The sequence below is a fragment of the Triticum urartu genome, chromosome 4A (assembly GCF_056163025.1).
Source record: "Triticum urartu cultivar PI428250 chromosome 4A, HENAU_Tu73, whole genome shotgun sequence".
NCBI classification, from domain to species: domain Eukaryota; kingdom Viridiplantae; phylum Streptophyta; class Magnoliopsida; order Poales; family Poaceae; genus Triticum; species Triticum urartu.
In genome coordinates this window covers 66009900-66034655 of record NC_141876.1, presented here as the reverse complement: position 1 = coordinate 66034655, position 24756 = coordinate 66009900, and the positions used below count along the sequence as shown (strand labels likewise).

The 24756-nt window shown below is 46.2% G+C and overlaps 1 pseudogene across 1 annotated transcript; it reads left to right on the top strand.

Moving 5' to 3' along the window:
• The first annotated feature begins 20259 nt into the window (after positions 1–20259).
• LOC147974806 (eukaryotic translation initiation factor 3 subunit B-like) lies at positions 20260–24503 on the top strand (annotated as a pseudogene). Its single transcript, XR_015600281.1, has 11 exons — positions 20260–20587; positions 20712–20952; positions 21432–21578; positions 21681–21809; positions 21935–22063; positions 22135–22218; positions 22293–22417; positions 22516–22713; positions 22799–23334; positions 23740–23848; positions 23955–24503. The product of XR_015600281.1 is annotated as a eukaryotic translation initiation factor 3 subunit B-like (transcript).
• The last annotated feature ends 253 nt before the right edge of the window (positions 24504–24756 follow it).

The window sequence follows — 24756 nt, the reverse complement described above, 5'->3', positions numbered from 1 at the left end:
TATGTTCACTTTGCCATCCTTCTTATCCGCCAATTACTTGGGGTAGTTCCGCTTCCAATGACCAGTCCCTTTGCAGTAGAAGCACTCAGTTTCAGGCTTAGGTCCAGACTTGGGTTTTTTCACTTGAGCGGCAACTTGTTTGCCGTTCTTCTTGAAGTTCCCCTTTCTTCCCTTTGTCCCTTTACTTGAAACTAGTGGTTTTACCATCAACACTTGATGCTTTTCTTGATTTCTACCTTCGTCGATTTCAGCATCACAAAGAGCTTGGGAATTGTTTCCGTTATCCCTTACATATTATAGTTCATCATGAAGTTATACTAACTTGGTGATGGTGACTAGAGAATTCTGTCAATCATTATTTTATCTGGAAGATCAACTCCCACTTGATTCAAGCGATTGTAGTACCCAGACAATCTGAGCACATGCTCACTGCTTGAGCTATTCTCCTCCATCTTTTAGCTATAGAACTTGTTGGAGACTTCATATCTCTCAACTCGGGTATTTACTTAAAATATTAACTTCAACTCCTGGAACATCTCATATGGTCCATGACGTTCAAAACGTCTTTGAAATCCCGATTCTAAGCTGTTAAGCATGGTGCACTAAACTATCAAGTAGTCATCATATTGAGCTAGCCAAACGTTCATAACGTCTCCATCTACTCCTGCAATAGGTCAGTCACCTAGCGGTGCATTAAGGACATCATTCTTCTGTGCAGCAATGAGGATAAACCTCAGATCACGGATCCAATCCGCATCATTGCTACTAACATCTTTCAACTTAGTTTTCTCTAGGAACATATCAAAAATAAAACAGGGGAGCTAAACACGAGCTATTGATCTACAACATAGATATGCTAATACTACCAGGACTAAGTTCATGATAAATTTAAGTGCAATTAATCATATTACTTAAGAACTCACACTTAGAAAGACATCCCTCTAATCTTCTAAGTGATCACGTGATCCAAATCAACTAAACCATAACCGATCATCACGTGAAATGGAGTAGTTTTCAATGGCGAACATCACTGTGTTGATAATACCTACTATATGATTCACGCTCGACCTTTCGGTCTCAGTGTTCCGAGGCCATATCTGCATATGCTAGACTCGTCAAGTTTAACCTGAGTATTCTGCGTGTGCAAAACTTACTTGCACCCGTTGTAGATGGACGTAGAGCTTATCACACCCGATCATCACGTGGTGTCTGGGCACGATGAACTTTGGCAACGGTGCATACTCAGGGAGAACACTTTTATCTTGAAATTTAGTAAGAGATCATCTTATAATGCTACCGTCATAACTAAGCAAAGTAAGATGTATAAAAGATAAACATCTCATGCAATCAAAATATGTGACATGATATGGCCATCATCATCTTGTGCCTTTGATTTCCATCTCCAAAGCATCGTCATGATTTCCATCGTCACCGGCATGACACCATGATCTCCATCATCTTGATCTATATCAATGTGTTGTCACATGGTCGTCTCGCCAACTATTGCTCTTGCAACTATTGCTATCGCATAGCGATAAAGTAAAGCAATTATTTGGTTCTTGCATCTTATGCAATAAAGAAAAAATCATAAGGCTTCTGCCAGTTGCCGATAACTTCAACAAAACATGATCATCTTATACAACAACTTATATTTCATCACGTCTAGACCATATCACATCACAACATACCCTGCAAAAACAAGTTAGACGTCCTCTACTTTGTTGTTGCAAGTTTTACGTGGCTGCTACGGGCTGAGCAAGAACCGTTCTTACCTACGCATCAAAACCACAACGATAGTTTGTCAAGTTAGTGTTGTTTTAACCTTCTCAAGGACCGGGCGTAGCCACACTCGATTCAACTAAAGTTGGAGAAACTGACACCCGTTAGTCACCTGTGTGCATAGCACGGCGGTAAAACCAGTCTCGCGTAAGCGTACGCGTAATGTCGGTTCGGGCCGCTTCATCCAACAATACCGCCGAACCAAAGTGTGACATGTTGGTAAGCAGTATGACTTATATCGCCCACAACTCACTTGTGTTCTACTCATGCATATTACATCAACGCATAAAACCTGGCTCGGATGCCACTGTTGGGGAACGTAGTAATTTCAAAAAAATTCCTACGCACACGCAAGATCATGGTGATGCATAGCAACGAGAGGGGAGAGTGTTGTCCATGTACCCTCGTAGACCGAAAGCGGAAGCATTAGCACAACGTGGTTGATGTAGTCGTACGTCTTCATGATCCGACCGATCCAAGTACCGAACGCATGGCACCTCCGAGTTCAGCACACGTTCAGCTCGATGACGTCCCGCGAACTCCGATCCAGCAGAGCTTCATGGGAGAGTTCCCTCAGCACGACGGCGTGGTGACGGTGATGATGTTGCTACCGACACCGGGCTTCGCCTAAGCACCGCTACTATATGACCGAGGTGGAATATGGTGAGAGGGGCACCGCGCACGGCTGGGAGAGATCAACCGATCAACTTGTGTCTGGGGTGCCCTCCTGCCCCTGTATATAAAGGAGCAAGGGGGAGGAGGTGCGGCCAAGCAAGGGGCGCGCGGCGCTAGGAGGAGTCCTACTCCTCCTGGGAGTAGGACTCCCCCCTTTCCATGTTGGACTAGGACTTGGGGGAGAAGGAGAGAGAGGGAAAATGAAAAGGGGGGGCGCCGACCCCCTCCTTGTCCAATTCGGACTGGGGGGGAAGGGGCGCGCGGCTGCCCCTTGGCCTCCTCTCCACTTCCTCCACTAGACCCATTAAGGCCCATTAGGTTACCGGGGGATTCCGGTAACCTCCCGGTACTCCGGTAAAATGCCGATTTCATCCGGAACACTTCCGATGTCCAAACATAGGCTTCCAATATATCAATCTTCATGTCTCGACCATTTCGAGGCTCCTCGTCATGTCCGTGATCATATCCGGGACTCCGAACAACCTTCGGTACATCAAAATATGTAAACTCATAATGAAACTGTCATCGTAATGTTAAGCGTGCGGACCCTACGGGTTTGAGAACAATGTAGACATGATCGAGACATGTCTCTGGTCAATAACCAATAGCGGAACCTGGATGCTCATATTGGCTCCTACATTTTCTACGAAGTTCTTTATCGGCCAGACCGCATAGCAGCATACGTTGTTCCCTTTGTCATCAGTATGTTACTTGCCTGAGATTCGATCGTCGGTATCTCAATACCTAGTTCAATCTCGTTACCGGCAAGTCACTTTACTCGTTCTGTAATACATCATCTCGCAAATAACTCATTAGTTGCAATGCTTGCAAGGCTTAAGTGATGTGCATTACCGAGAGGGCCCAGAGATACCTCTCTGACAATCGGAGTGACAAATCCTAATCTCGAAATACGCCAACCCAACAAGTACCTCTGGAGACACCTGTAGAGCACCTTTATAATCACCCAGTTACGTTGTGACGTTTGGTAGCACACAAAGTGTTCCTCCGGTAAACGGGAGTTGCATAATCTCATAGTCATAGGAACATGTATAAGTCATGAAGAAAGCAATAACAACAAACTAAACGATCAAGTGACATGCTAACGGAATGGGTCAAGTCAATCACATCATTCTCTAATGATGTGACCCCGTTAATCAAATGACAACTCATGTCTATGGCTAGGAAACTTAACCATCTTTGATTCAACGAGCTAGTGAAGTAGAGGCATACTAGTGACACTCTGTTTGTCTATGTATTCACACATGTATTATTTTTCTGGTTAATACAATTCTAGCATGAATAATAACTTTATTATTGCCTCTAGGGCATATTTCCTTCAGTTTATTGTTGGATATCATTATTATATTTTGTCTATTTTAATGCACCTATATACTTGGTAAAGGGTGGAAGGCTCGGCCTTATGCATGGTGTTTTGTTCCACTCTTGCCATCCTAGTTTCCGTCATACCGGTGTTATGTTCCTTGATTTTGCGTTCGTTACACGGTTGGGTTATAATGGGAACCCCTTGACAGTTCTTCTTGAATAAAACTCCTCCAGCAAGGCCCAACATTGGTTTTACCATTTGCCACCTAGTCTCTTTTCCCTTGGGTTCCGCGGACTCAAGGGTCATCTTTATTTTAAACCCCCGGGATAGTGCTCCTCTGAGTGTTGGTCCAACCTGTCAGCTGCCAGTGGTCACCAGGGGCAACTCTGGGCTGACCTACCGGAACCTTGGACAATCCGGTGTGCCCTGAGAACGAGATATGTGCAGCTCCTATCGGGATTTGTCGGCACACTCGGGTGTCTTTGCTGGTTTAATTTTACCATTGTCGAGATGTCTTGTAACCGGGATTCCGAGTCTGATCGGGTTGTCTTGGGAGAAAGAATATCCTTCGTTGACCGTGAGAGCTTGTGATGGGCTAAGTTGGGACACCCCTACAGGGATTTGAACTTTCGAAAGCCGTGCCCGCGGTTATGGGCAGATGGGAATTTGTTAATGTCCGATTATAGAAAACCTTAACTTAACTAAATTAAAATGAATCAACAGAGTGTGTGGCCGTGATGGTCTCTTTTCGGCGGAGTCCGGAAAGAGAACACGGTCTCGAATTATGCTTGATCGTAGGTTGTTCTAGGATCACTTCTTGATCATAGTTTATCGACCGTGTCTTTGCCTTCTCTTTTCGCTCTCATTTGCGTATGTTAGCCACCATATCTGCTAGTTGCTTGCTGCAGCTCCACCTCATACCTTTACCTACCTATAAGCTTAAATAGTCTTGATCGCGAGGGTGTGAGATTGCTGAGTCCCCGTGACTCACAGATTACTTCCAAAATCAGATGCAGGGACCGATGATACCGCTCCAGGAGATTCGACTGAGCTCAAGTGGGAGTTCGATGAGGACTCAGGACGATACTACGTTTTCTTTCCAGACGATCAGTAGTGGTGCCCAGTTGGGGCGATCGGGGACTTTGTCGCATTTGGGGTTGTTCTTTATTTTGGTTCCGTAGTTGGACCTTGAGTGTATCTGGATGAATGTAATGTTATTTATGCTATTGTGTCACGTGGCGATTGTAAGCTAACTATGTACCTCTTTTCCATTATGCATTACATGGGCTGTTGCGAAGATTACCTCACTTGCGACATTGCTTACAATGCGATTATGGCTCTAAGTCGTGCTTCGACACGTGGGAGATATAGCCGCATCATGGGCGTTACACAACTACTCCCGTAATTAAGCCTCACATCATCACACAAAATCCCCTCTTCTCCGTCAAATGCTTTTTGTCAAGTGTTCTATCGATGACTGTAAAATTATGAATAACTTGTGTATTTTTTATCTACCCGTTGGGTACCCAATGGTTATGGGTACTCGTCGGGTATGTGTACGGGTAAAGTTTCATACCTATGGGTACGGGTATGGGTAGATTTTTGTATCCATTGGCTACACGGGTATGGGTATGGCATTGCTTTACCCGTCCCATAGCCTACCCATTGCCATCCTTAATATTCTTCCTAGTGCTTTACACTACACCCTTAACATTGCGGCTTTACTGCTTTTTCGATTGCTTGAAAAATAATCCACTCCTATAGTATTTGGTGTTACTATTGAGCAGAATTGGACATGTAATCCCTACTAACGAAGCCAACTGAGACTTGCAAAACCTTGACAAGAACCGATTTTTTATGCACTGCGAGATGGTAATCCCGTTAACAGATAAGACATGAATTTGCTGTGTAGGTGTTATTACATTGCATCATCTGGATGCATGTATGTTTCTCTCATCTAATGGCATCAACTAATGAAAGCTAACCCGCTTTATTTCGACATGTCATATTGTTTTATAAACATGAAAGAACTTTTGTTGGCAAATCTAATAGAAGAGGAGGCAAGTGCAAATCTTTTTGAATGAGGACACACCAACATCTGGATCTTGTGCACTTTTGAGTTGCCCTGATATCCATTTTCGTTACAAATTCGATACACGTCGTATACAGATGCATTGACAAAGAAAAACCCTTTTCCTCGAATCACTTATATGCAGCAGTTGATGGAAAATTGAATCTCTTGGTATTGCCTTTTGTCTCCGACACGATGTTATTCACAATGAAACAGAACAACCAATGCATCTTTCCAACATGTCTGCCCTCACAATTGACCGAGCCCAACCATTTACACAGCCCGCCATCCCTTTTCCTATGCCACAACCGAACGAGTCCAGCCATAATGGACGATTTTTTTAATGCAGATCATGACTCTCTGGTTTGGCAATTACTACTTTAGTGGTCTAAAATGTTTTAATTAGTTTACAGAGGGATCAAAAAACAAGGGGCATGTGACGCCCCCGATTTAATCGTACACTAATCATACACGCAAACATGTACGATCAAGATCAGGGACTCACGGGAAGATATCACAACACGACTCTACAAATAAAATAAGTCATACAAGCATCATATTACAAGCCAAGGGCCTCGAGGGCTCGAATACATGAGCTCGATCATAGACGAGTCAGCGGAAGCAACAAAATCTGAGCACAGACATAAGTTAAACAAATTTGCCTTAAGAAGGCTAGCACAAACTGGGATACAGATCGAAAGAGGCGCAGGCCTCCTGCCTGGGATCCTCCTAACTACTCCTGGTCGTCGTCAGCGGGCATCACGTAGTAGTAGGCACCTCCGGTGTAGGGGTCGTCGTCGACGGTGGCGTCTGGCTCCTGGGCTCCAACATCTGGTTGCGACAACCAGGTAGAAGGGATAGAGGGAAAAGAAGGAGAAAGCAACCGTGAGTACTCATCCAAAGTACTCGCAAGCAAGAAGCTACACTACATATGCATGGGTATCAAATGGAGTAAGGGTATCATATGTGGACTGGACTGCAGAATGCCGGAATAAGAGGGGGATAGCTAGTCCTATCGAAGACTACGCTTCTAGCAGCCTCCGTCTTGCAGCATGTAGAAGGGAGTAGACTGAAGTCCTCCAAGTAGCATCGCATAGCATAACCCTAACCGATGATCCTCCCCTCGTCGCCCTGTGAGAGAGCGACCACCGGTTGTATCTGGCACTTGGAAGGGTGTGTTTTATTAAGTATCCGGTTCTAGTTGTCATAAGGTCAAGGTACAACTCCAAGTCGTCCTGTTACCGAAGATCACGGCTATTCGAATAGATTAACTTCCCTGCAGGGGTGCACCACATACCCCAACACGCTCGATCCCATTTGGCCGGACACACTTTCCTGGGTCATGCCCGGCCTCGGAAGATCAACACGTCGCAGCCCCACCTAGGCACAACAGAGAGGTCAGCACGCTGGTCTAAACCTAAGCGCCCAGGGGTCTGGGCCCATCGCCCTTAGCACACCTGCACGTTGCGTGGGCGGCCGGAAGCAGACCTAGCCTAGTGGCGTTCCAGTCCAATCCAGCGCGCGCCGCTCCGTCGCTGACGTCAAGAAGGCTTCGGCTGATACCACGACGCCGGGATACCCATAACTACTCCCGCGTAGATGGTTAGTGCGTATAGACCAAATGGCCAAACTCAGATCAAATACCCAGATCTCGTTAAGCGTGTTAAGTATCCGCGAACGCCGACCAGGGCCAGGCCCACCTCTCTCCTAGGTGGTCGGAACCTGCCCTGTCGCTCCGCCTCAAAGATCCACTCGCGGGTGCTCCTCAAGCCGACCCGTCTTTAGTCACCACATGTATCATGTATAAAGTATATAGTATATACCCGTGATCAACTCCCGAGTGATCACGGCCCGATAGTATAGCATGGCAGACGGACAAGGATGTAGGGCCACTGATGAAAATACTAGCATCCTATACTAAGCATTAGGATTGCAGGTAAAGGTAACAACAGTAGTAGCAAGGACAGGCTATGCATCAGTATAGGATTAACGGAAAGCAGTAACATGCTACACTACTCTAATGCAAGCAGTATAGAGAAGAGTAGGCGATATCTGGTGATCAAAGGGGGGGGCTTGCCTGGTTGCTCTGGCAAGAGAGAGGGATCGTCAACTCCGTAGTCGTACCGGGTAGCAGCGGCGTCGGTCTCGGTGTCTAGCGAGAGAAGAGGGGGAGAAATAATAAATATTTAAGCAAATAGATGCATAGCGATGCATGACATGACAAAGCGTGGTGCTAGGTGTGCCCTAGCGCGGTACGAGGTGGTACCGGTGAAGGGGGAAAACATCCGGGAAAGTATCCCCAGTGTTTCGCGTTTTCGGGCAGAGGAGCCGGAGGGGAAAAGTTACGTGTTCGCTATGCTAGGGATGCGTGGCGGATAAACGGGCTGCGTATTCAAATTCGTCTCGTCGTTCTGAGCAACTTTCATGTACAAAGTTTTTTCATCTGAGCTACGGTTTATTTTCTATTAATTTTAAAAGATTTAAATCATTTTCAGGATTTATTTAATTAATTTAATACAACATTATCCAGAACAGTGCATGCTGACGTCAGCATGACATCAGCATGACATCAGCAGTCAACAGGGGTGTTGACTAGTCAAACTGACGTGTGGGTCCCGTTCGTCATTGACTGATTAGGCTAATTAGCAGTTAATTAAGTTAACTACTGTTTAATTAAACTAATTAGTGTTTAATTAAACTAATTAGTTAGTTAGGTTAATCTAATTATGATTAATTAACTTAATTAATCCCTTAATTAGTTAATTAATTTAATTATTATTATTTATTTAATTATTTTATTATTATTGTTTTTTTTCTCTTTTTTTTTTAATAAAACGTTCCAGGGTGGGGCCCCTTGTCATAGGCCCCTAGGCCTAACGGGTGCATGGGCGCACGGGCGCCCGATCCGGATGGAGCCCCAGTGGGCGCGGGCGCTGGAAGTGGCCGACGGCTCGGCAGTGGCCCGTGGGGCTGGAGGCGGGGCAGCACGGTGGAGCGGTGGCGGCGAGGCCGGGCCGTGGCGACTACGGGAATCCAGGGGGGGCACCGGACACAGCCGCGCGGGGCGACGGCCACGGCGCGAGCGGGCAAGGGTGGTCGCGGTGAGCGCACGGAGAGCGCGGGGTTGCGGGCGCGACGAGTGGGATGGCGAGGCGTGCACGGGGCGCACGCGCGCGGTGGCCGCGGCGACGAGCGCCGGGAGCGCGCGGTGGTGCGTCGAGCAGGGGAGGCCGGTGCGGGTGGCGATGGGGAGACGTGTAGAGCGGGCGCAAAGAGGAAGAGGAGGCCGTGGCCTCACCGGCGTTGCAGAGACGAGGGTCGGCGAGGCTCGGTGGAGCCTTTGGGGAGGAGGACGGGGAGGACGGCAACGTAGAGGGGGAGGTCCGGCGAAGGCGTGGCGGTTCCAGCGAGGGGCGCCAGCCTGGTGGCGGGGACGGGAGGCGCCCGCCGAGGTGGGCAGCGGGGCGCTGCCCCGATCCAGTCGAGAGAGGTGAGAGGAGGGGCGCGGAGGAGTCCGGGAGGGGCGGCGGCCTTAGCGGAGCGGCGGCGAGGGGGCGATCCAGGCGGCGTGGGGCGACGTGGCGGCGGACGAGGGCGAGGTGGAGGCGACGGGTGGCGGCGTCGGGCGGGAGGTTCGTTCCCCCCGATCCGATCTGGATCGGGGAGGAGGGGGAAGAGCGACTGGGGGAGGGGGCGAGTGGGGGGAGTGGGTGACTAGGGGAGGGGGTTAGGGTTTCGGGGTGAGGGGCCATATAGGCCAGGCGCGGGGTGGGCCGGTTGGGGCCAGTTGGGCTGGCCAGCAGCTGGGCCGGCCTGGCTAACAGCTGGGCCAGTTGGCCCAGTGGGGGGGGGTTCTTTTTTTTTTTTGTTCTGTTTGTTTTCTGTTTTTGTATTTTCTTTTCTTTTAGGTTTTGTTTTATAAAAATATAAATACAACTCCTAAATTAATGTTATAACTTATTCTACTACCCCAAAAAAAGTTTGACACCTAAATAAAATAGTTTGCATTATTGTAATTTTTTTAAAGGCATTTAATCAATTGTCATAGCTGCTGTTTTAATTACTTTAGAACCCTTAAACATTTTATAAAAGTGTGGTTTCTCCACTAGTATTATCCATGATTTATTTGACACATTTTGGACATTTTAAATTCTAACGTTTGAAAACCTTTATTGTTTGCCTGATTTTGAATTTGAATTTGAATCGGCTTGAACCAACTCGAGTTTATCAACAGTAACCGAGGTGACGTGGCACCATTAGCAGAGGTTTACTGTAGCTTAATTATCCGGGCGTCACAATTCTCCTCCACTACAAGAAATCTCGTCCCGAGATTTAAGAGGGAAGTAAAGGGGGAAGGTTCGGGTTACGAAATTCTAGGGAGTGTTCTTGGTCTCGGTTGTTCTTCTCGAAGAGGTTGATCCATTACATTGATGCTTCATTCCTCTGCTGCGGGTAATCATGAGGAAGTCGGCATCCTTTCTTCGGGAACTCCATCGTACTTACGAACAGGAAAGGGGCAGGTTGATAACGGTAGGATGCTATAAGGGGTAATCATCTGGGGTTATCCCATGAATGAACACATGACTATCTCTCGAGTTGAACAAATGAAACACATCGAGATCAAGGTAAGATGGTACCATAAGAAGTTTCAAGCGGATAGACAATCGTTCGATGCCCGTTACAGGGCGTGAAAGCAGTTCAAAGCAATCGGGAATAAGTATTGCGTCTTATACCAGAATAGATCAACAGGCAGGAGGCCCGTGAATTACATACAAAGTCAAGCACGAGGAATAACTTTGACAACAGGGTGTACAGGAGAGTCAGGTTTCGATCCTGGGACCTGTGGGTTATGGGACCACCATGTGGGTTAAAATAAGGATGGGCGTTGACATCTTGCATGGTCATGATAGCAAGGCATGTCAGAGGATCAGCCTATCAGTTATGTCGGCAACAACATCGGTACCAAGGGCGAGGGACGAAGAGAACCATTTTCCCGCTCGTTGAACGAGGCGTGCCAATAGGCAAGGTTCTCGTCCATCGGTGGCTACCGAAATGTCATCAACAATAGTAACAGGGTCTTGCTGACTGAATTGTACACCGAGGTGTTTACATAAGCAGGAGAATATTACCGCTTAGATCATATAGATCACAAGAAAGCTTAACAATACAATGGGAAGGAAAATGTGATTATCAGGTTTAACAGAAGAATGGAAAGGAAAATGTGTTTTAAACACATAATTCAGGGATATATCCCTCCCAAGGACCAGCAGAGCATGATATCCGTGGCAGGATATCATGTAGAAAACCCTTTAAGTCAGGGGAGAGGAATTTCATAACATTACCCATACAACGGTGTTTGGATAATGGTTAAAGAAAACTTAGCATTGAGCTTTCAATGCTCTTATTGAAAATCGGAGTACCACAGACATGCCTCGAGATAGCATGGACATGGTCAACAGGTGAAGATCAGACTTTGGAAACACAAAGGATCCATCAGGAATAACTTATAGAATAAGTCTTACAATTTCCTCATGGAAGAATGGATAACCTTACCGAAAAGGAATCTATAACCATAGGGCCTCCGGCCAGGGGTGCTAGGCATGACATCACCTTAGTAGGTTATATAAAGACCAATGTTATGACTCTTGGAAAAGGTTCCAACCATCATATCTGACCGAGATTCAGATCTGATTGGTGTCAGGATAACTCAGACTCAGGATGCCTGAGAAGAAAGGTGCAACACAAATTGCCAAGATGACATTGTAAGATTCTCGGGAATTGAACTATGGAAGCGAGTTCCGAAACAAGAGTTCATCATTAAATCAAGGAGATAATGAGGAGGTGGCTGATGAACTCAGCAACAATTCAAAGAGTTTTCCAAAAGATGGATTTCCACAATTAAGTGAACAAGGAGATAACCTTAGTCAAATCAAATGACTTAATGATGTATGCTGGAGGGAACCATACACAATTAAACATTGGTTGAAAGGTGCACCCGAAATATGGGTTGGGTTGCACGACCAACGTCGGAATGGCGATTGGGCAACCAACACACCAAATTGGAATCATTGTCCAATAACTCTGAAGCAATAGGGTTGCTAGTGATATTAGATTTGCACAACGGAGTTCACTCAACATGGGGACCAAGTAAGGAATGGTGATGGCGAGAAGCATCACTGTATCACGAATTCTTAAGAGGTGGTGAAATTCTCACAACATTGGTGACATAATAGAAGGTAATGTTCCAAGGTAAAGAAAACCAATTGCTGGATAGCAAGGAACTGAAGGTATAACACCAAACACGAACACGCTTGTGTTGGTGGGAAGGCAATAAATGGTCGAGGATAACACAAATCATCGAGGGCAAGGATGGTATTTCTCGTCATGAATTCGATTGGTATCCTGGAAAGAGTTAAAATTATGATGATGATCACAACAAATTTTGCCGAGAGGCTCCATGAGGATGCAATCGCTTGGCGATGACATCAAGCCAAGGGAATGGTGAAGCAAAAGGTTATTATAACCATAGATAAGATGCCATCTCAGAATTCAGAGTTGTCTCTCAAGACAACCAATATGATGGTGAAAGTTTGATGTAAGCTTAGAGCACTGTCGGGATTGTGTCTCGAGGATGAAGGACATAGGTAGAATGGTCAAGCAGTCAGCCTGACGATGATGATGTGGTCAATCAGCTGGGAATGACACGATTGAGTACAAACTCGTATGCATTGAAGGTTACTAAGAGTTGTTGAATCGCAGTGCGGACTCGATTCAGTTATCGATGTCTTTGAGTGTTAAATTACTCAGAGCTCATGAAAAATTGGAATCAATGAGAATGTAGCACTTGATGAAGAACTCATAAGAGGTTATGCAGTTCCGTGATAATCTTGAGATACTAGGGGGTAATACTCGGCGACAAATGAAAGTAGAGGTTGGTCTGGGGTATTACTCCGCAGAAGACAAGTGCTTAAACTTGCATGAGAAATTGTATTTAAAGAAGAACATGGTCGGAACCACGATTGCAAAAGGCCAGATCCCAGATACAAGATGAACTTATACCAAAGGAATAATTAATTAAGAGAAGCTTTAATGATAAGATCTACATCATGTCCATGGGCATGAACGCAAGGTTCAAGGTCGACTCCCACTTCTTCAATGCATAACTTTTCATTCACCTCTCGTATTTCAAAAATGACATTACTTGTTGAAAGTTTTTACCTGGTGCAATACCATATAAGTATGACCCGTGAAATCTTTTGGGTTCACACAGTTTTAGAGCAGGCATAGGTTCAACCCATAGGGGCATCTTAGGAACATATACCACAAGCTTCAATCGTAAATACCACCAGCTCGGAAACAAAGCATGGTTGAGGAAACAGAGGATACAATTTACTAAAGGCCTTATGTATCCAAGGAAAAGGCTCACATGCTTATTGAATATGAAGGACGTTGTTGGATAAAATCCAACAAATGATCTGGTGGTCCTCAAGGGATCTGGTGTGAGCATCGGCACTCAACCAGAGGGAGAAAACAATGCAAGGAGATCAAACTTTATTAACAACTGACTAATTCAAGGCTCAAATGCAAAGGAATTATCAATTCCAAGACAAGGGATCAGAAGCAATGCTCTGATCAGGGATGGATAAGTTGAATAGCCTTAAGGGTAAGATCGATGGTCAATTGATTGGTCGAGATCCAGCTCATGTTTAAACTGGCGTCTGAGCCGGAAGGATGAATTCTAGGATCCGACTGATGATTGCGTGCATTCGCACTCATGTTGAATCAATAGGATCAAAATGACGGTCGCAAAGAATGCCAATAAGATTACTATACTTATGGGATTAACCATAACGCAAGCAAGGAAAGAATTTCAAGAGCAATAAGCTACTGAGGATTTTCAGAAGATTGAATAGTATTTCAATGACCATTGTGAAACACATGAACAACTGGGGGATGAGCGGATACTCGATAAGTGCGAGAATAATCCGTAGGGGTATACAGGTGACAAAGAACAACAAGGCAGTAAGCCCAAAGGATTATCGAAACAACGACGAGTATTACGGGGTATCTTGTAATAACAAGACCCAATGGGAATAAAAGTAAGAACGACAGGTGTAAGTATTTATCCATAGGGATTTTTCAGTGGTAGGGAATTGCAAAAGCAACAGGCACAAGGTCTCGAAAAAAATATCGGAGAGTATTGTCAGAATCTTCTGTTGAAGCAGTCGATCCTCCGTAATGAAAGGGTTCTCCGGCAGGAAGTGGTAACGAGAACCTAGAGTTAGATTTTAGCAAAATCATTTAACCCGAATAGAAGAGAGATCAGAGTCCCAGAGTATAGATCGAGGAATAAAAGATCCTAATAACACCCAGATGGCGACGTGGGCCCGTAAGGCACACAGCCATATTAGTAAAAGGGTTTTGTAATGTCTAGACTCGACTTCGGCCAAGGAATGTGGAAGGGGGGGTTCCTACAGGCAGTCGGCTCTGATACCAACTTGTGACGCCCCCGATTTAATCGTACACTAATCATACACGCAAACATGTACGATCAAGATCAGGGACTCACGGGAAGATATCACAACACGACTCTACAAATAAAATAAGTCATACAAGCATCATATTACAAGCCAAGGGCCTCGAGGGCTCGAATACATGAGCTCGATCATAGACGAGTCAGCGGAAGCAACAAAATCTGAGCACAGACATAAGTTAAACAAATTTGTCTTAAGAAGGCTAGCACAAACTGGGATACAGATCGAAAGAGGCGCAGGCCTCCTGCCTGGGATCCTCCTAACTACTCCTGGTCGTTGTCAGCGGGCATCACGTAGTAGTAGGCACCTCCGGTGTAGGGGTCGTCGTCGACGGTGGCGTCTGGCTCCTGGGCTCCAACATCTGGTTGCGACAACCAGGTAGAAGGGATAGAGGGAAAAGAAGGAGAAAGCAACCGTGAGTACTCATCCAAAGTACTCGCAAGCAAGAAGCTACACTACATATGCATGGGTATCAAATGGAGTAAGGGTATCATATGTGGACTGGACTGCAGAATGCCGGAATAAGAGGGGGATAGCTAGTCCTATCGAAGACTACGCTTCTAGCAGCCTCCGTCTTGCAGCATGTAGAAGGGAGTAGACTGAAGTCCTCCAAGTAGCATCGCATAGCATAACCCTAACCGATGATCCTCCCCTCGTCGCCCTGTGAGAGAGCGACCACCGGTTGTATCTGGCACTTGGAAGGGTGTGTTTTATTAAGTATCCGGTTCTAGTTGTCATAAGGTCAAGGTACAACTCCAAGTCGTCCTGTTACCGAAGATCACGGCTATTCGAATAGATTAACTTCCCTGCAGGGGTGCACCACATACCCCAACACGCTCGATCCCATTTGGCCGGACACACTTTCCTGGGTCATGCCCGGCCTCGGAAGATCAACACGTCGCAGCCCCACCTAGGCACAACAGAGAGGTCAGCACGCTGGTCTAAACCTAAGCGCCCAGGGGTCTGGGCCCATCGCCCTTAGCACACCTGCACGTTGCGTGGGCGGCCGGAAGCAGACCTAGCCTAGTGGCGTTCCAGTCCAATCCAGCGCGCGCCGCTCCGTCGCTGACGTCAAGAAGGCTTCGGCTGATACCACGACGCCGGGATACCCATAACTACTCCCGCGTAGATGGTTAGTGCGTATAGACCAAATGGCCAAACTCAGATCAAATACCCAGATCTCGTTAAGCGTGTTAAGTATCCGCGAACGCCGACCAGGGCCAGGCCCACCTCTCTCCTAGGTGGTCGGAACCTGCCCTGTCGCTCCGCCTCAAAGATCCACTCGCGGGTGCTCCTCAAGCCGACCCGTCTTTAGTCACCACATGTATCATGTATAAAGTATATAGTATATACCCGTGATCAACTCCCGAGTGATCACGGCCCGATAGTATAGCATGGCAGACGGACAAGGATGTAGGGCCACTGATGAAAATACTAGCATCCTATACTAAGCATTAGGATTGCAGGTAAAGGTAACAACAGTAGTAGCAAGGACAGGCTATGCATCAGTATAGGATTAACGGAAAGCAGTAACATGCTACACTACTCTAATGCAAGCAGTATAGAGAAGAGTAGGCGATATCTGGTGATCAAAGGGGGGGGCTTGCCTGGTTGCTCTGGCAAGAGAGAGGGATCGTCAACTCCGTAGTCGTACTGGGTAGCAGCGGCGTCGGTCTCGGTGTCTAGCGAGAGAAGAGGGGGAGAAATAATAAATATTTAAGCAAATAGATGCATAGCGATGCATGACATGACAAAGCGTGGTGCTAGGTGTGCCCTAGCGCGGTACGAGGTGGTACCGGTGAAGGGGGAAAACATCCGGGAAAGTATCCCCGGTGTTTCGCGTTTTCGGGCAGAGGAGCCGGAGGGGAAAAGTTACGTGTTCGCTATGCTAGGCATGCGTGGCGGATAAACGGGCTGCGTATTCAAATTCGTCTCGTCGTTCTGAGCAACTTTCATGTACAAAGTTTTTTCATCTGAGCTACGGTTTATTTTCTATTAATTTTAAAAGATTTAAATCATTTTCAGGATTTATTTAATTAATTTAATACAACATTATCCAGAACAGTGCATGCTGACGTCAGCATGACATCAGCAGTCAACAGGGGTGTTGACTAGTCAAACTGACGTGTGGGTCCCGTTCGTCATTGACTGATTAGGCTAATTAGCAGTTAATTAAGTTAACTACTGTTTAATTAAACTAATTAGTGTTTAATTAAACTAATTAGTTAGTTAGGTTAATCTAATTATGATTAATTAACTTAATTAATCCCTTAATTAGTTAATTAATTTAATTATTATTATTTATTTAATTATTTTATTATTATTGTTTTTTTTCTCTTCTTTTTTTTTAATAAAACGTTCCAGGGTGGGGCCCCTTGTCATAGGCCCCTAGGCCTAACGGGTGCATGGGCGCACGGGCGCCCGATCCGGATGGAGCCCCAGTGGGCGCGGGCGCTGGAAGTGGCCGACGGCTCGGCAGTGGCCCGTGGGGCTGGAGGCGGGGCAGCACGGTGGAGCGGTGGCGGCGAGGCCGGGCCGCGGCGACTACGGGAATCCAGGGGGGGCACCGGACACAGCCGCGCGGGGCGACGGCCACGGCGCGAGCGGGCAGGGGTGGTCGCGGTGAGCGCACGGAGAGCGCGGGGTTGCGGGCGCGACGAGTGGGATGGCGAGGCGTGCACGGGGCGCACGCGCGCGGTGGCCGCGGCGACGAGCGCCGGGCGCGCGCGGTGGTGCGTCGAGCAGGGGAGGCCGGTGCGGGTGGCGACGGGGAGACGTGCAGAGCGGGCGCAAAGAGGAAGAGGAGGCCGTGGCCTCACCGGCGTTGCAGAGACGAGGGTCGGCGAGGCTCGGTGGAGCCTTTGGGAAGGAGGACGGGGAGGACGGCAACGTAGAGGGGGAGGTCCGGCGAAGGCGTGGCGGTTCCAGCGAGGGGCGCCAGCCTGGTGGCGGGGACGGGAGGCGCCCGCCGAGGTGGGCAGCGGGGCGCTGCCCCGATCCAGTCGAGAGAGGTGAGAGGAGGGGCGCGGAGGAGTCCGGGAGGGGCGGCGGCCTTAGCGGAGCGGCGGCGAGGGGGCGATCCAGGCGGCGTGGGGCGGCGTGGCGGCGGACGAGGGCGAGGTGGAGGCGACGGGTGGCGGCGTCGGGCGGGAGGTTCGTTCCCCCCGATCCGATCTGGATCGGGGAGGAGGGGGAAGAGCGACTGGGGGAGGGGGCGAGTGGGGGGAGTGGGTGACTAGGGGAGGGGGTTAGGGTTTCGGGGTGAGGGGCCATATAGGCCAGGCGCGGGGTGGGCCGGTTGGGGCCAGTTGGGCTGGCCAGCAGCTGGGCCGGCCTGGCTAACAGCTGGCCAGTTGGCCCAGTTGGGGGGGGGTTCTTTTATATTTTTTTTTGTTCTATTTGTTTTCTGTTTTTGTATTTTCTTTTCTTTTAGGTTTTGTTTTATAAAAATATAAATACAACTCCTAAATTAATGTTATAACTTATTCTACTACCCCAAAAAAAGTTTGACACCTAAATAAAATAGTTTGCATTATTGTAATTTTTTTAAAGGCATTTAATCAATTGTCATAGCTGCTGTTTTAATTACTTTAGAACCCTTAAACATTTTATAAAAGTGTGGTTTCTCCACTAGTATTATCCATGATTTATTTGACACATTTTGGACATTTTAAATTCTAACGTTTGAAAACCTTTATTGTTTGCCTGATTTTGAATTTGAATTTGAATCGGCTTGAACCAACTCGAGTTTATCAACAGTAACCGAGGTGACGTGGCACCATTAGCAGAGGTTTACTGTAGCTTAATTATCCGGGCGTCACAGGGCAGTACTCCAACAGCTCCTTGTACCATGTGATTAGCTTCAGAGGAGTTCAACTAGTTTTTGTCTCTATTGTGTAGAACCTTAAAGTTCCTTTAAAAATCCATGTCTTCCTTTGGTTGTTCCCCCATGATAAGCTAATGACTAGGGACAATCTTAGGAAGAGACAGATAATCAAACCACTAGATTCTGTTTTTTTCATTGAAGATGAATCTGTCTCTCATATGTTTTTTGGTTGTGTGGTTGCTACGAATATTTGGTCGTTTATTGGATATTACTTTGAACTCACTATTGGAAGTGATTTTGAATCTATATCTATAGCTTTGAATACTATTAGTTCTGCTACAATTTGGTGCTTGTGAGAATATAGGAACTCTATGATTTTTTACAACGCCAAATGGATCTTTGTTACACATATTTGGAGATTGATCTTAAGAACCATCAGGTTCTGGGCGGTCCTATCTCCAAAATAAAGCAGAGTGAGGTTGATGGACTTTTGAGAAATCCCGACAAGTTTTATCTGGCAACCTCTGATAATCTTGGGTGGCTGAGTATGTCACCTCATATTACACTGGATCCTCACCCCTTGGTGACCCTTGGAGCAAGTTCAAGATCTCCGACGAGGCCGCCAACTTCATGTTGCCAATCAAGAAGAGAAGCACTGGGAGCAAGTCCACCATAAACCAGTCCAGTGTCTACCCATGCTGTGTGTTGGTCTCCTCAGGCGGTATCTGCGCCACCCTTGAAGACCAAAATGTCGTATCGTGAGATCATTTATGACGTCACATGAAAGTTGCTTGTCTATCTTTAACTCTCACGCTGCCTTTTATGATTGTAGATTTCATAACCGTCTTTTATAGATGTAGTCATTTTATCTCTTAAACTGTTCCTCTGTGTGAGTTGTTGTATAACATGTTGGGTTTCATTTGAGTAATGAAGAGAGCCCTCCCTATGATTATAAAAAAATATGGACGAAAAATGTGTGGAGGACGTTTTGGCTCCTGGGTGCATTTGCTCTTGTATGAACAGTATTTTTTTAAAATAATTTAAAAATTATAGTTTTTTGTAAATGTTCGTATTAGTGTCGCAAGCATAATTGATAATTTCTATGCGAAATGGACCAGCGTTTTCATCTGTGAAACAACAAAATAGGGTGTAACATCTGATGTTCATTTTTTTGCGCAGGTCAAAATGCTTACCATTTTTATCTAAAAATTTGCAGGTAACATTTGAATGTGACCATGAACACATCATATTTTAGTTGAGATTTGTTGACATTTCGGAAAATCATTTTTCGCACGTGGGAGCCGAATTTTTTTTGAAGGAAAGCCTTCTGGCAGTTTATTAATCTTCAAATAAGTTTACATCATTTGCCAAAGCATCTAAAATGAAACTAGGCGGATCCACATACCACGAAGTGGTAAGAGGTCCCTCCGCTTGACTAGCTAGCAAATGAGGTACCTTATTACTTTCCCTAGGACAATGAACAAAAGAAATACTGGAGAAATTCCTTGCTAAAAAACTACACTCCTCATAGATAGCAGCTGCAGCACCAATCGAATTGCCATCCTCCTGCATAGTCTGAATTACTTCTAGGCAGTCTGAATTAACAATGATGTTATTGCATCCTGAGTTGCTTGCTAGGATCAATCCGTCTCGAATAGAGCGAGCTTCAGCTGTAGGTGCATCAACTACGTAACTGATAGCACAAGCACTCGCCGATAAGAAATCTGCCTTGATCATCGCGGATGACAGCTCCTGTCGCTCCACTTCCCGCATCAACACAGAACGCCGCATCGACATTCAGCTTTGCAAATCCAACCCCAGGTTGTTTCCAGCCGTGTCTTTGAATCTTAGCTGCTGGTTTTGCTGCTCTCGCATAATGCTGAGTCTTGCGAATCGATAGGTCCGGGGGCCTAGCGGCCGTGGAGCACTCCCGAACGGACCTGGCCATCTGGGCCAGCACGGCCCGACCCACGCTTAACCACCGTGGCTGGCACGAAACAGCCCACGACGGCACGTGACGTGCCGGTCACGCGTGCTACTGGGCCGGCTCTCCTCACATGGCAGTTCCCCGAACCCCCCCGGCCGAATCCTAAACCCTAGAAGCTCCACAGCGCCTCCGCCCCGCCGCTCCTTCGCCGTCGCCGTCGCCTGCGCCCCGCCTCGCGCTCGCCCTCGCCTGCGCCCCGCCGCGCACTCGCCCTCGCCCTCGCCTGCGCTCCGCCGCTCACCTGCGGGTGCCCCCAAACTCCGTGGAAGATGGCGCTGGCAATCTCGATGGAAGCCATAGATGCGCGCGCGCGGGAGCTGGGGATCGATCTCGACTCCGTCGACGTCGACTCCATCGCCCTCCCGCCCGGCGAGGACTTCGACATCCTCAGGTATCATCCATCATCTTCCCTTCCCAGCCCCGCCACCTCCTTTCCGCAAGCGGTCAAAGTAGGCAGGAGTCGCATATATTTGTTGATTTTGTTATTCATGTTGCCGTTCGATCACGATTTGCAGCGACGACGAGGATTTGCTTCAGGATGAAGACATTCCGGAGCTCGAGATGGGTTTTGCAAACATTATTGTGGTGGACAATCTGCCGGTCGTTCCCCCGGAGAAGTACGAGAAGCTGGAGAATGTTTTGCGCAAGATATACGGTCAGCTTGGTGTGATCAAGGAAGGTGGGCTTTGGATGCCCACGGACCCAGAGACCAAGAAGACCCAGGGCTACTGCTTCATTGAGTTTAATACTCCGCAGGTATGTTGCTTCTTGTAAGTTAGGTTTATTCATACATACATATCTGCATGATGGAATGAGGCAATGGCTTGATTCTGTTACCTTTGCAAGTCATGTGCATTCCTACAATGAGAAAGGTCATCCCTATTCCATTTGAACTCTCAATCCTGATTAACTTTTGTACGTGGATCGGAAGAAGATAATCAACTGAGTGGAAACATGCATGGAAACACCTTTGTTTTGCTAGAGTTTGTTCTATTGCTTAATTGTTGGGATTTTTCTGTAGCAAGACGATTGTTCGAAGCAAGACTTTGTGCTTTTAGTTTTACTGGATTATTGCTAGTATATGTGATAGTGTTCTATTGTTGTGACCAAATTTAATTAAATGCCTATCCGAATTTAACTCCACTTTTGCTTTCATAAATTGTTTTGCATTCTGTGACTGGAATTATCATGACCCTCTTGGTTGATTGAAAGAGGATTATTTGACAATGTGCCAGGAAGCTGAGTTTGCTATGGAAAAAACACGTGGCTACAAACTGGACAAATCTCACATATTTGCTGTTAATATGTTTGATGACTTTGAGAAGTACATGAAAGTTCCTGATGAGTGGGCGCCTGCTGAAATCAAGCCATACACTCCTGGAGTGCGTATTCTCTACCCCCCACCACCATACACAGACTTGTTTGTTTCTTTACATTACTAGAGGTTTTATGTAACTTGACTGTTATATGTGTGTGTGTTGCAGGAAAATCTTCTCAAGTGGCTAACTGATGATAAGGCCAGAGATCAGTTTGTGATCCGTGCTGGTACGTTCACGGAAGTGTACTGGAATGACGCTAGACGGGCAATGCCTGAGCTTGTGTACCAAAAGCAGGTGCTTCATTTTTTAATTTACCTTTTGCTTTTAGTTTTCTTGGAAAATGGAAACTAAAGGTCATGGCTATATCCTATAAGGAGAACTAATTTTCATGAATATCCTGTATCCTTCTTCTTTGACAGTACTGGACGGATAGCTATATTCAATGGTCCCCTCTTGGAACACACTTGGCGACCGTGCATAGGCAGGGCGCGCAGGTGTGGGGTGGTGATGATAAGTTTGTTCGTCTAATGCGCTTTCTTCATCCACAGGTACTGGTTTGTGCTAACAGTAAATATATGCAATACACAATGTCCTTTTAGCTGACAGCTACCTGTCACAGTTGAAACTCATCGATTTCTCTCCCGGTGAGAAATATTTGATCACTTACAGCAGCCATGAGCCCAGCAACCCCATAGACACACATGTAAGTGAATGTTACAAGACTTCTTTCTGTTCATATATTGTCTCCTATCTGACTTGCAAATGTTATACTTGTAGAGGGTTGTACTAAATATCTTTGATGTACGGACTGGAAAAGTAATGCGGGAGTTCAAGGGAAGTGCTGATGATTTCACTACTGGTGGAAATATGGGTGTGTCTGGTGTTTCATGGCCTATCTTCAGGTGAACCCACTACTTTTGTGCTTTGAAGTGAATGCACATCTTATGAGGTTGTCATGGTTTGATGCTTAGGATGTTTTTATTTATGTGTTTTTTTTAAGGTGGGGTGGTGGAAGAGATGATAAGTATTTTGCTAGGCTTGGAAAGAATGTTATATCTGTCTATGATACTGAGACGTTCGCTCTTATTGATAAGAAGTCCTTGAAGGTAGAAAATGTGGTTGACTTCAGTTGGTCTCCCACTGATCCTATCATATCACTTTTGTGCCTGAATTGGGTGGTGGAAATCAGCCTGCCAGGGTAAGTACAAATTGCTACTGCTACCTCTTTTAAGATGTTTATTCAGTTAGCATCAAATGCTAAAATATGTGTTTTGTGTTGAAAGCTGAGTCTTGTGCAAATTCCGGGCAAAGAGGAGATTCGGCAGAAAAACCTTTTCAGTGTGAGCGACTGCAAAATGTACTGGCAAAACAATGGAGAGTATCTGGCTGTCCAGGTAGACAGGTACACAAAAACAAAGAAGAGCATTTACACTGGGTTCGAGCTGTTCAGAATCAAGGAACGAGACATCCCAATTGAGGTCTTTGAATTGGACAACAAGAATGACAAGATAATTGCCTTTGCATGGGAGCCTAAAGGTCACCGCTTTGCTGTTATTCATGGTGATGGGCCTAAGCCTGATATAAGTTTCTACACCATGAAAGCAGTCAACAATAATGTTAGTCGTGTGTCCAAGCTCACCACACTCAAGGGCAAGCAGGCCAATTCATTGTTCTGGTCTCCTGCTGGGCGTTTCATTGTTCTGGCAGGGCTGAGGGGTTTCAATGGCCAGCTGGAGTTCTTCAACGTTGATGATCTTGAGACCATGGCGACAGGAGAACATTTTATGGCGACTGACATCATGTGGGATCCTACTGGAAGGTGAGCCTATCACTTAATTGAAAATTTTCTTCTCGTCGCTATCTGGTGATATTTACAAAACAAATGTTAAAGCAATAATAAACATACACTGAATAGGTTACAGGAATTATCACACCCTGAACACTACGAACGTAGATGCTCAGCTGAAATTTTTAATTGTCTTCACCTGTTAAAACAACACTCACCCTCAAATTGCATGGACTTAGTAGTTGAAATTAACAAATACTCCCTCCCTCCCAAAATTCTTGTCTTAGATTTTGTCTAAATACGGATGTATCTAGTTACGTTTTAGTGTTAGATACATCCGTATCTAGATAAATCTAAGACAAGAATTTTGGGATTGAGGGAGTAGTAGTTTGGTTTACCACGGATGAACTAAGATGGTTTTGGAACTTGCTTGTTCAGATATCTCGCAACTGCAGTTACCTCGGTTCATGAGATGGAAAATGGTTTCCAAATCTGGTCCTTCAATGGCAAGCAAATTTACAAGGTTTTAAAGGATCAATTCTATCAAGTATAGCTTCCATTCCATCCATCCCTCGTTTGTTGTTTGAGTCTATGCATTGCTGTATCTATCCTTCTGTAGTAATGTTTTTGCCCTTTGCATGATGATGGTACAGTTCCAATGGCGCCCAAGGCCACCGTCGCTACTTACTCCGGAGAAGGAGGAGGACATCACAAAGAACCTCAAGCGGTACAGCAAGAAGTACGAACAAGAGGATCAGGATGTGCACCACCTTTTGGACGAGGAGGAGCGCAAGAGACGGATGCGGCTTCAAGAGGTGTGGGAAGCATGGGTCGCCAAGTGGAAGCAGCTGCACGAGGAGGAGCGAGCATTCAGGATGCAGCTTAGGGGCGGGGAGGACAGCGACAAGGAAGAAGAGGCGGAATACAAGGAGATTGAGGCGGAGGAGCTGGTTGATGTCACAGAAGAAACCGTTGCCTTTGACCTGGACCAGGAGTGAAAGGCTGCTCAGTGTTAGTGTCCTGCCTGTCGTGTGAATTGCTGTCGTTTTGCATGATAGGTTCTTTAGATCAAGCACATAGTTTGTTGATCTTTCTAGTAATGCACTTTTAATAAATTCATCGATCATGTTTATGGAGATCGATTTTTGTGTTTGGAATGCTGGTCATCATAATCTCCTTTTGCAAATGTGGTTACATTTTCGTGGGCTAGCTGTACTGGAATCACTTCTCTATTATCGTCGGATTTTGCACATCAGACCGACAGGAAGAGATGAAAATAATCTACTCCCTTTGTTACTAAATGTATGACGTTATGGGAGTTCAAATTGACCAAAATGAGCAACCAAGCACCCCAATGTTTGAATCATAACACAATGTTGAAATGCTAATTTGATCCTTGAACCAATTAAATACAACAGCATTTTTAGATACAATATCTAGAGACAATGTATTATT